Below are 13,721 nucleotides of genomic sequence, written 5' to 3' on the forward strand. Positions count from 1 at the left end.
ATCAAAACACCAAAATGACAGTAAATTTCAACTTTTGATCAGGAACTAGTAGTGGCCATTTACAACAGATCTTATCCTCAAATGTGTACCAGTACATCACCATCTGCACATCTAAAGAGTTAGCTCTTAATATCAAAAGAAAACCGATCAAGAGAACTATAAACAGGCTTGAATAGATAAGAGATGAAAAAGAAAAGCCACAAAATGATAACATCTTGAAATACAAAATTTGCATATTTGAGCAAGACAGTTACTACTTTTTTTTTTTTTTTTTTTAGTAGACAGTATTTTTTAAGCAGGTGATCAGTATCTTGATTTCAGCTCAGCCAGGACTGTAAAGCTTAGCCCCAGATTTATACCTTTTATAGTTGACAGGTAATGACCCATGAAAAGACGTATAAAACAAAATACCGTCAAAAAGCTTATATGTACTCTCTGGGCTATACAGAGAGCCTGCAGGTATAGAAAAGCTTTTTAAAAGTGTCTAGTGTCTGTTTAAGATTGTTATCATGTACTGCCCCACTTTACCTGAGCTAAAAGAGGTCTGAAGGGTTGTTGATTACAAATGCACAGGTATATTGCATAGTCAGGCTGTGTCTGCCCCTACTTGACTTAAGCCCTGACTGTCTGGTTCCACAAGACAATGAGGTCATGCCTGACCAAGGAAAGAGTTTATAGCCAGAGGCTGTCCAATCAACAAGGCTCTAGGGTTACGTAACCTGCAAAAGCCTGCAGCAAGTCTTAAGCACATGCTAATCTCTTAAACACCAGCTGACTGCAGATTCAAGGCGTTGAGCCTTGATACCTGAAGCCCAGGTGAGCGGACAAATCACCTCAAGTGGCTGAAGATAGGAACTCAGCTTAATACTAGATTAGCAGACAATAACAGACATCCAAATACAGTTTCCTGCCATCCAGGATGCAATAGACCAAAACGTCACAAAAGCAAAAAACATCAAAAAGTCTTGGAAAAAGATGTAAACCACAAAGCACTCAACTTTCATGAGCTTTATTTAAACCAGGAAGTCTGCAGTTGAACCTGAGCTGGGGACTTTGACAAAAAGGTCAAGAGCTTAATTCGGGTACACCTTACACACAATGCCTTAATTTCTTTTCCCAAAAACATTCTTACCAAACAAATAAACAACAGAAGATAGCAGGATCAAAGGCAGAGATTATCAAATGCATTTATATGCTCATACTGTTACATGCAACATTTAAAAAAATCTCCTACACATCATTAAATCTTAAAAGTCAACTTGGAACTCAATCTTTCATTCAAATTAACATTAACAAAAAGCATCTCAATCAGTTCTTTAAAGTCACCACCTAAGGTTAGAATTTTTAAATCCCTGACTGAAATAAAAAGCCAGATTTACACCTACAGATATATTAGACATGTTTAAAGATATTCCAGGGAATTCTGAAGTATGAGGAACATTTTTCCTTCATAATTAACTATTTACAGGGTGTCGATATTTTGTTTAAAATTTAAACGAAAACATTTACACACCATTACAAGGAACCTGTAGCAATTCGTCATGTAAGATTTCATGGCAATTACAACATTTTGGCGTTTCACACCATGTTCCTTTCATAGATGATAGCGATTCCAGGTTTATAGGTGGCCAAGCCACACCGTGGCCTGAAACTGCTGCCCTTCGGCAGTTGCCGATAAACACTGATCAGCAAACTTACTGCTAGCCGGATTTGCATGTCACCAAACTGTTCAAGGACCAATCAGCTGTGGGCAAGTAAAAAGAGACAATTTAGCCCTGTAACCATTTTATCAAAATGGTCATAGAAACAGAACAGCTTAACTAAACAGCAGAGTGTATTTGGTTGATGTTTGCACATATGCATATTTAACTTCATCTGTTCAGTTCATGGACTTAATTATATTTTTTAAATCACAAAATTCTGTTTCACGCAATATCTCTAGGCTCAAAAATACATCTATGGAGTCAACATTTTTTAGGGGGGGGGGGGGGGGGGGGGCAAAAGATGAATGCTTTGGAGAAGTACATGTATACCACTAGGTGTTCGTGAGCAACATGTGGCACAACACTCAGTGCACGCACAAATGTTTCTTGGCCATAATGTCCTCACACCCTAGCTGTATTCATTGCTCAAGTTACACTGTAACTTTCAGCTAAAATAAAATATGACACCTGCATAAAGACTGTTTATGAGTCTTTCTTTGAGCACATAAATGTTCACCTATGAAACTAGTATACAGCTAATCCAATGACACTCGACAGAAAGATAACACTGAATGACCTGTCCTGTAAGTGGCTTTCAAACAAGGTGTCAACAATACTGTATTTCACAGGTGTGAGAGCAAGGGGATTATCCTCAGGTAAAACATTTACCTGTACTGGAAAGATAGATTGGGACAGGATGACACGGAGCACAAATCAAAACAACCTGCCGGCATTTAACCAGGTGATCAGAACGAAATGGGGGCCAGGGGCCATGTGAAGGTAGTGTATCTATATGACTGTCCAAGCAGTTCTGAGGCTTTTTACTGATTGATTGATTGCTTTTTGACAGGTGTTTACAATGGTCACCCAGCAACAGTTGCTTATCTGAGGTTTGTAGCCCGCCTTTCTTTACAGGTGCATCACTAAACAGTTCCACCAAATTTGACACAGCAGTTTGGTGATGATTGATGCAAACTTGAACTTTGCAAATAATCAATATATTCAATCTATAACTCAGGTCTTCCTATCTGGAAACTTCACAGCGACATATAGCATTCATTTCAGGTTCTTATATGTCTAATTCCACTATTTACTGCTTAATTTGTAGGTAGCCAAATAACACTTTTACCAAATTCAACATTTCTAACACTGTGGTATGAATCTCTTATCATTCATGTTACATCTGAAGTATATCTTTTACAGTGTACAGCTCTAAATGGCTACAACATTCAGACACACGTCCATACTCCTCAAAGTGATACCATCCACATTATTGGCACATCTGGCGTGTTTAGTTTTGTCCATGCATGTATGTCAAATATAATTCCACAATTCATAATCATTATTACTTATAGCCTCCAATCTGTGACGCAGAAAACAAAATTTCACGAAGCGTGAGATTACTTGTCAATCCTTACAAAAACTGAATTATATACACTGCAAAAAAAAAAAAAAAAAAAAAAAAGCCCACATCAGATCACTGCTGACCTCAGTCCACAGATCACACTACCTTATTCAAGGCACACCTCAGATTATAAGATAAGCTTCTCTTGATAGCTTTTTTATCACCTCACTATTCTTTATTGCCACCATGCATAGAGAGGATTCAATGGTGTATTATCTTGTCTAGACTTGTTATTAAAAGGTGTAAGATTTCTGATACTTTAATACATGTATAATGCGACATAAAACTTAGAATTAGATGTAACTAATCTAAAAACTAGATAGCATATACTCACTCTGCACCTAAATAATTTGACACAATAATCTGCTTATGACAAAATAAGGTATGTTTGGTATAAAAAGGCTTAGTTTATTACATTAATTATCATTTGTCAAAAATGCAAACTCTCAAACTCAAAGGCTTTAAGCCATTATGTGCAAGGTATTTTACCAGGTTTTATGGTAAGTTTTTAAGTGCAGCAAAGGCAGTAAAGCATTTGCACACACAAGCGGGACAAAATCACAGCTTCTTCTAGTGTCCTATTATATAAACTGTCTCTGCAATCAACCTGTTCAACAACAGAGTTTTTGTCACCCTTGTTATGGCATGAGACAAGGATCAAACCTTTACCCAGACTTTTTCAACGTATTACCTGCACAGGATAAAGATCAAAGGGAAAAAAAACACCCAGGGAGTCCTGCGACAGACGTGATACAGCAGATTTTGTCAGTGGTAAACTGACCCCAGAAGTCAGAGCAGTTATAAAAACCAGCCAATGTACTACATGGTGGCTTCACAAATGGTATAATACTTTCATGACTGACTGGCAGACAAAAATGTTACACATGCCACAAAAAATTATGAGTTTTATGCAGTGCATATATTTGTATATATGTGTGTGTGTGCATAATTGCTGATAGAATTCAGGGCAGTTAGGTAGGGCAAACAAGCTAGCTGCAATAAATAATAATAATTTAATGTTTACTACACCTTAAAGGACTCAGACTTTTCCTTTCATTTTTGGGGCCTGTCTCCTTTGTTGTCATTATGACACACGTTTATGGTTATTTTCTGTCAGTATTCAAGAATTACTGAAACTAACATTTGAAGGGAATCCCTTGCAAGTGAGGAAGCACATGTTTATTATGTCCCTCCTTTCACTTACTGTCAGCCTAGTCTGCATGTTCTCTGGGTGTACTCACGGTGTAGTCTTCACGTACTACATTTGCTACTGGGCGAGGGCGGTACTGCATCAAGCTCTTCCAGGATTTCATATCTTGCCAAAGCTATCTTTCCTTTTTTGCTTTTCCTTTGACCATTTTAACAATCTGCCTATAGGCAAGGGCATATTACATCTCAACTTGTTGCAAATAGGCCAATTCTGGCAAGTTAAACAAATCAATATAAAAAGTAAAGAAAACATTTTAAAGTCCAGTTTCCTACAAGACATAGATACAAAGTATTATATTAACAATTAATAACGAATTATCATAGATTCTCTTCGGTCAAGTTGCTGGGCAACTTGGCTTTTAGATCAAATGAAAATCATCAAGTAAGAGGCAGGTATGTTTATCTGCTATATCCCACACCAATGAACAGGTTCTCATAGTTCAATGATCAGACAGTCCTGAGTTTTACCCCCTAGATCATAATAACATGCAGGAGCAGAAGAACTTTAATGATGAAGGTGATCATGACATGGATCAAACTTTATTGCCACCATAAAACTCACCAGATTAGATTAATAGCCTTCACTGAATGTTATTAAACACATATATGCAATTCAAGTGCCTAAGAAAGCAGAGGAAATAAAGGCGTCAAAGACAGAGAACACTAGAATGAATTAAGAGACTTAAACTGTTGTGATGTAGGTAAACACAGATACCAATATATAGTAGCTTAAATAAAAGATTAAAGAAAAAGCTCTGGGCCTTCAGGTGGACGAAATGTCTTGACACGCTTGAAATGTCGGAAGGTGATAATGAGCGACATGTTCAGTGACCTGAGACCTATCAGGTTACCGACAGGAAATGCATTGGTAAATGTGTGAATAAGGTGTTAGGAATGACTACAGATTTCAGGTGTAATGTTACATGCTATACATCATAAAACATGTACCATAGTGACCAAGAGCAGGCTATCCACATCTAGTCAGATAAAAAGAAAAGCTTGTTTTCAAACTTAACACCTCCTTGACCTTTCTACATAAAATGCTAAATGGAGCATTTCAAGGTACTCAGTAAAACTTACAATATTTACACACCTAGATATAATTTTGTTTAAGACAAAACGTAAAGTAACGAAAAGCTAAAATATGAACCAAAGTTCATCATATTTACGACAAAACGTAAAGTAAAGGAAAGCTAAAATATGAACTAAGGTTCATCATATTTACGACAAAACGTTAAGTAAAGGAAAGCTGAAATATGAACTAAGGTTCATCATATTTACGACAAAACGTTAAGTAAAGCTAAAATATGAACCAAAGTTCATCATATTTATGACAAAACGTTAAGTAAAGGAAAGCTAAAATATGAACCAAAGTTCATCATATTTACGACAAAACGTAAAGCAAAGGAAAGCTGAAATATGAAGTAAGGTTCATCATATTTATGACAAAACGTAAAGTAAAGGAAAGCTAAAATATGAACTAAGGTTCATCATATTTACGACAAAACGTTAAGTAAAGCTAAAATATGAACCAAAGTTCATCATATTTACGACAAAACGTAAAGTAAAGGAAAGCTGAAATATGAATTAAGGTTCATCATATTTACAACTTAAAACATTTGCGTACAAACACTTTCACTTATTTTTTCAGAGTGTTGAAAAGTGTTGAAAAGCATTCAAATATATGAGAACTCTGTAGGGCATTGTGAGCCATACATTCAGCAGACTGTCTATCTAAGAACTCTGACATCACATCACCTTTTTCTTTGCTGATGTTCACCAGAATGAAGGAATTTTTTTGAAACATTACTTCAGTAATCTTTGACTCATGGGTAAATAGAGTTATTCCAACATTCAGTGTCATGATTAGAGTTGAATAAACTTCCTGTGATGTCCGAGTTCCTAATCTCTGATAGTAAGCATGGCCCATAAATCCCACGTTAGAAGTCAAACGTTTGAGCTCTTCCGCTTTTCACAAAAATCTAAAACAAGAATCAGGGAATCGCACCAGCTTGCCTAGAATAGCAGTCAACTAGACATTGGAATCAGAATAAAGACAAGTCTTGTGGTAGTAAAGATGTCATTGTGGGGAGTTCGTGCACAAAATTGAGGCAGTGGTCTTTGATGTGCAAATTGTGAACTGCATGCGCCAATGCGTGAACAATTCCAACTCTGTGAATGGCTGAGCAAATGATGAGCTATGGTAGTAAAAAAAACTTCTTTGTGGATTGTTCTAGTACCAACTCGTTAGAGTGGTCTTTGATACACAAATCGCTACCCACCATTGGCAATCCATGTACAATGGGTGGCCACTGCAGCCCTCTGATTGGCTGAGCAAATACTCAGCTGACAACATACACTGTCTGCGTGGATGGTTTAAACATTCCGTCAGAGTATAGGAAGGCACACGCATCGCCCAGTGTCTTTGGCTCCTAGTACTAATACAGATGTGAAAAGCTTTCTACAGATACTCTTTGTACCGGATGTTAGAGAGACAAAAACGGAATCTAGATAAGTGATTGCATAAGAAACTGTAGCCCTACAAGAAAGGCTTGTAGAAATCCATGTTTACAGGAGAACAGAAAGTCAACTTGAATATGTGCATGATGCCCACAAAACAGGAAAATGGTAAAATCGCCAGAGGAACACAATATCCTTCCTATTCTCCTGCATGTAGGTAGTGAATAAAATTTGTAGCCCTACATGAAACTTTTCTTGATTACAAAAATGGTAAATCTGGCGAAGTCCATAGATCTCATAAGCACTAAAGTCACAGAAACCCTGCATACACAAAACTAATGCCCTGCAAGAAGGCTTAATTTCTTCAGAACATATTTACTACAGAAAACACAATGAAGTTTATATCAGTAGGCCCTTTGGAGATGTATGCAGGCGAAAAAAAAAACAAAAAACAACAAAGAAAACATAACTTTCCATTGCTCTAAGTTGGAGATCCAAGTATGATTGCCATTATACAGGAGCTAGAAAAAAAGCTCAACCAACAATCTGAGAATGTGCATTTACACACCACACCTTAGACTTGGGAGCAAAACAAAAAAAGCCTAACCTTCAATCTATGTATGATAGCTCAATATACAAGGACTAAAAAAAAGCTTAACCTGCCATGCGAGAATGTGCTTTTACACACCAAACCTTAGACTAGTGAGCAAAACAAAAAAAGCCTAACCTTCAATCTATGTATGATACCTCAATATACAAGAACTAAAACAAAAGGCTTAAAGTTCTATTCGAATATGTGCATTTACACACCATACCTCAGACTTGAGAGCTAAACAAAAAAGCTTAACCTTCAATCCATGTATGAGTTCATTATACAAGAGCTAAAGAAAAATCTTAACCTTCAATCCATGTATGAGAGCCCATCATACAAGAGCTAAAAAAAAAAAAAATAACTTAACCCCAGACACAAACACCGACACTGCCATTTTCTACCCCTCTCACAACACCTCGCCTTACTTAGTACAGGCGAGTTAAAATAAATGAAAGTATATTTACGCATAGTTTTTAATGGTCTCTGTAGTGATGCCTACTTAAAGGAAAAGACCTCTAAAAATTGATGAAAGTATACTTACGCATAGTTTTAATGGTTTATTTAGTGATGCTTACATTAAGTTTTAGAGGTCTTTTCCTTTAATTAAGTTGTTTATTTTGCCTGATTCTGAGAATGCTATTGATCTTAGGTGCCTCGAGGGTCGAGTGGCGAATGGTGTGATACCCTCCTGAAAAAAGCAAAGTGAATTTTTCAGGTGTCTGCAGTATATTAATAATGATCAGCTAACGTGTCAAATGCTTATGACGTTTAACAATGACGTAATTACAGAGCACAGAAAGAATAACATTCGCTCCAGTGACACAACAAATGATTTAATAGCCAGGCCTACTGGCTGAGCCATCAAACTATATTTGCAGACAGCTCAATACCTTGTTACATAGTGTCGATCTAATTCAACCGATATGAGTGAATAATATTTATTACTGTAATCAAGAATACTTCACTTATTGTAATTCTTCAACTTTTTTACATGTTCTCAAGGTGTTTTCATGTATTCTGAAGGTATTCTGATAAAATGTTGACTGATGAAATTATGCTTTTTGTGATGATCTGAAACTGGCCAATCCAACCAATGCAGTTTTGTCTCCACAATCAAATTAAAAATTTGCATAAATTGCACTGAAAGTTAATTTTTCATGTGTGAAAAGGTTGAGGATTTATGGTCTCCAACTAATTCAGTGACCAATATCATATAAATGAATATATATCCACCAGTTAACCTGCACAGCCATGGGTTTCCCTCCAGCAGGTTTCCTGTCTGGTTTCCACCCACCATAATGTTGGCCCCGGTTGTATAAGTGAAATATTCTTGAATACAGCATAAAACACCAATCCAAAAAATAAATAAATAAATAAATAAATATCTACAGGTCTGTATTTATAATATCTCTCTCTGGGTAAAATATTCTTGAGTATGGTGTAAAACACCTATTAAATAAATAAATAAATCTCTCTGGCTGGTTTCTCTGGGTAAGGTGTTAGGTCTGAAAGCTTCACAGATAAGATACTCTGCTGAAATTATAGGCATGCTGGTTTCAGCTAACCACAAATCTAATTGCTATCATATCAAATGAATAAATGAACAAACTGTTGGGTAGGTCTCTACTAATCTTCAGGTTAATCCAGGAAATCCTCTTCTGTGTCAGACACATTCCACCTGTCTTGGAATACAACACGGCTCAGAATGGACACTATAGTACATGTAAGGATTGAAGTGCACAAAATATTGTCAATTAAAAAATGCATACAAAAATGTTTCCACCTTCCCAAAAATGTCATAAAACTGTACACAAGTTTGAATTATATTCATACAACGAAATATCCTTTTGGAAGTTTCTGTTTTCAATCAAGAACAGGGTCCTCAGATAAAAAGTACGAAGGCAATGATGATTTCTTGAAAATGTTACCTCCTTCATGACTCAATAATTTACACATCTATATACATCTGTATGTTCCATTTTTGCCCAACGAAAATGTTGTTTTTCAATCTTCTGCATGACAGTTCAAGTGACATGTTTCCCGCTTTGAGTGCATGTGTCTAACTAATATAATTAGCCTCCGAACAATTTAGGGCATCTGATGACAGCATATGGCTAACAAACACATTTCTTTCATAACATTCAAACCAAGCCAGAGACAGGGAACTAGTAGATAGTAAGCGATTTATATCAGGGGCCTCCATGACCTAGTGGTTAGCGTGTCAGTGCAACACAATGACCCAGGAGCCTCTCACCAAGCTCATTGTGAGTTCAAGTCCAGCTCATGCATGCTGCCTCCTCAGTTGTACATGGGAATGAAGCTTTAACCGGCTTTTCTCCCACAATAATGCTGGCCACCATCTTGTAAGTGAAATATTTTTTCACTATTTCATAAAACACCATTCAAATAAATAAATATTCTGTATTATACCACAAAAATACAATGGACTAGGTCCCAAACAGTGTTGTAGTTTTGGTGTAATGGGCAAAGAAGGGAAGTCAACATGTGCCCAGTATTTCATTTGATTGCTGTTAAACTTTATTCCCACTAATTTTCTACTCATACTAAATTGGTCAGTTTCATGGGCAGAAGAAAGAGGATGGCTTCTCAAAAACCCAGCAACCTTTGGCATGTTACTGCTTGTACTTCCTTAATGGTGGAAGATGAGTTATCTTGCACATCAGACTGTGCCAAAACAGTGTTGTGAATCACACACTGTCCCCAAAGGCACATATGTAAACTGAGACCAGGTAACTCCACAATTAGCTGAGATTGAATCTGCTGTCCCAGCCTGCATCTTTACTGACTGAAAGCCAAGTGCTCTACACACTCAGCCAATACCTGCCTTATGACATTTCAGTTTACTGACAAATGTCAGACCACTATATCGCCTGTCCCCCCTTTACTCAGGCGTACCTACAATTTGGGATTGTGGAAGAACGGTCTCAAATTTAAAATGCTCTTGAACCCACAGCCAGCAGGTGATCATAGAATACTGAGAACATTGTTTACAGTACTGTCTGCTTCTCAGGATACATCCTGGATGTACCACGCGTCCATCCTACTTCCATGCGTCCATCCTACTTCCATGAATCCATCCTACTCCTATGCGTCCATTCTACTTCCATGCGTCCATCCTACTCCTATGCGTCCATCCTACTTCCATGCGTCCATCCTACTTCCATGAGTCCGTCCTACTCCTATGCGTCCATCCTACTCCTATGCGTCCATCCTACTTCCACGCGTCCATCCTACTCCTAGGCGTCCATCCTACTCCTATGCGTCCATCCTACACCTATGCGTCCATCCTACTCCTATGCGTCCATCCGACTTCCATGCGTCCATCCTACTCCTATGCGTCCATCCTACTCCTATGCGTCCATCCTACTCCCATGCGTCCATCCTACTTCCATGCGTCCATCCTACTCCTATGCGTCCATCCTACTTCCATGCGTCCATCCTACTCCTATGCGTCCATCCTACTTCCATGAATCCATCCTACTCCTATGCGTCCATTCTACTTCCATGCGTCCATCCTACTCCTATGCGTCCATCCTACTTCCATGCGTCCATCCTACTCCTATGCGTCCATCCTACTTCCATTAGTCCGTCCTACTCCTATGCGTCCATCCTACTTCCATGCGTCCATCCTACTCCTATGCGTCCATCCTACTTCCATGCGTCCATCCTACTCCCATGCGTCCATCCTACTCCTATGCGTCCATCCTACTTCCATGCGTCCATCCTACTCCCACGCGTCCATCCTACTCCTACGCGTCCATCCTACTTCCATGCGTCCGTCCTACTCCTATGCGTCCGTCCTACTTCCATTAGTCCGTCCTACTCCTATGCGTCCATCCTACTCCCATTCGTCCATCCTACTCCCATGAATCCATCCTACTCCTATGCGTCCATCCTACTTCCATGCGTCCATCCTACTCCTATGCGTCCATCCTACTTCCATGCGTCCATCCTACTTCCATGCGTCCATCCTACTCCCATGCGTTCATCCTACTCCTATGCGTCCATCCTACTTCCATGCGTCCATCCTACTCCTATGCGTCCATCCTACTTCCATGCATCCATCCTACTCCTATGCGTCCATCCTACTCCTATGCATCCATCCTACTCCTATGTGTCCATCCTACCCCTAATCATATCCTATACACCCATCAAACAGCCATGGTTGGATTATACACAGATGCGTGGGCACAATCTTAACCACATTTTCTGCCGATCTTCATCAGTCAGTTTCTAGTCTTCATGCATGTCCCTCTTATCTTGTTTAGATGTGCACTTTAGCATTTGCTTTCATGCTTTAAGCATATGCCAAACAAAATTTTCATCGGTTCATCCATAATTTACAAGCTTCAAGATGGAGCAATTAATTACCATAGTAATGGCTTTTTTTCCACGAAATTCATATAGGTTAATTTTTTTTTTCATAACTATAAATTTCACTTTAATAACAGCTGTGATCATATTTTAAAGCATTTAGTATTTATAACAAGACATCCTGTAGCTTTACTAAAAGCAGTAAAATAGGCCATACATCTGAAAGTCTTCTCGGACATGTAAACCCAAATATCCACACAAATCGATCCCCTTTGATATATAAATCAAAAGGGACCGTCCGAGAAGACTTTTACAGTTTATGTACATTTTCAAAATTCTGTGTTACAAAGAGCTGAAGACAAGAAACACAAGTGATTTAGAAAAACAGCATGCATGTGATTGTCAAGTATGCAGATGTGACACACGAGACCCAGGTGGAAGCTCCCCTAATTAGTCATCTACACTGCCATAAATATGTCACTCAATATCAACCACTGGTTGGCTCTACCTTCATTTTCTGGATGGAAACCTAATCTGAAACACATGGATATGTACATGTACATCTGGTAACAGACAGTGGTAAGTTTTCTTGTACAAAAGTTATATACACATACACTTTCACTTCATCCTCAAAGGCTATAAATATATTCTCCTGCCTACATGTAGGTAGTCGACAGATTAATACCATTAATGTACCTTACAGAATGAAGATGGTTGGTATTGCTTGCCTTGTGACATTACGGATATGACACTAAGCTTGTTCTGCAATGGACTGTGCGTGTGCACATAAAAGGTCGTCAGTCACTTGGCAGAGGCCATTGGTTTATACCTCCAAGGATTAATCGTTCCTCCGCTCATAAAACTCGACTGCTGCTGAACATATTTTAAAAATTCTTGTTTGTTTATTTACTTAATCGCTGTTTAATACCATATATGTAAGAAAAATTCACATAAATACAGCATTAATCACCCATAAATAAATAAATATTATATATTATAAAAGTAGAAAGTTAAGCAAACATGCATAGCTTTTGTAACAACTTAGACATTTCTAATGAAAAAGTTTGGTTTGGAAGCAATTTTTTCTAGGTACATAAAGGTATTATATTGAATTTGCATAGTGGATTTGATGCAAAATATTTCTAATCAAACTTCAGAAAACTGAATCTCTCTTGTGTACTGTAACATCAGTCCTAGCCCTAAATGATTAAAGGGAAGTTCAGAATCCTGTCAACATGCAGGCGCACAATGCCACATCAGCACTGCCAAAGACTCTTTGTGACATGGTAGTAGCTCACTGTATGTATATAGGCAACACCAGTAACAGGCTTTCCATTACTGCTTTTCATAACTATCCTTAGGTAAAGGATATGGTAAATGACGCAAGGTTTCGCCCTAGGACTCGGAAAGTGTATTCCAGGTGTCACTGCATTAATTGTGGTTCTTACTGACTGGGTGCTGCGGGAGAGCATCGGCGGTGGTCAGGGTATCATATGGACAGTCCCTGAATGTGTTTATTTATTTATTTATTTATTTGATTAGTGTTTTATGCCATACTTCAGAATATTTCACTTATACGACAGCAGCCAGCATTATGGTGGAAGGAAACCGGGTAGGGCCCGGGGGGAAACCAACGACCATCCGCAGGTTGCTTCCAGACCTTCCCACGTACAGCCAATGAGGAAAACATTATGACCTGAACTTACAGTGACCGACTGGTTAGAGGCTGCTGGGTCATTACGCTGCGCTAGCGCGTTAACCATCCTCAAATGTAATAAACAAGCTCACGCTTCACTGAGCAGTCATTCTATGCTTCTGCCACCAACACTTCATGTTTTCCTCAGTTTTAATCATAATGAATTCAGTACATAAAGGTTTACTTAACGAGAGGTGCACCTTGATTGTTTTATGATCGCCATTTCATGATGAAAGGGAATTTGTCAGAAAACTCCCTGGAGATTGAGGAGCCCAGTACCTTTGCACATGTGGAATGGCATGTCAAATGTCCGTTAATATG

The 13,721-nt window shown here is 38.3% G+C and overlaps 1 protein-coding gene across 3 annotated transcripts in view; it reads right to left on the reverse strand.

Annotated features, from left to right (window-relative positions):
- Positions 1 to 13,721, reverse strand: part of LOC135473958 (semaphorin-1A-like) — a 233,143-nt gene that overhangs the window by 138,827 nt on the left and 80,595 nt on the right. For 2 of the 3 annotated variants that reach the window (XM_064753925.1, XM_064753924.1), the window contains exon 4: positions 7,991 to 8,057. The exons of the other annotated variant lie outside the window; for it this stretch is intronic. The gene's annotated coding sequence lies outside the window, so the exon portion shown is untranslated. The remainder of the gene's footprint in view (positions 1 to 7,990; positions 8,058 to 13,721) is intronic. 3 annotated transcript variants of the gene reach the window in all.

This window comes from Liolophura sinensis, chromosome 8, assembly GCF_032854445.1.
Source record: "Liolophura sinensis isolate JHLJ2023 chromosome 8, CUHK_Ljap_v2, whole genome shotgun sequence".
Taxonomy (NCBI): domain Eukaryota; kingdom Metazoa; phylum Mollusca; class Polyplacophora; order Chitonida; family Chitonidae; genus Liolophura; species Liolophura sinensis.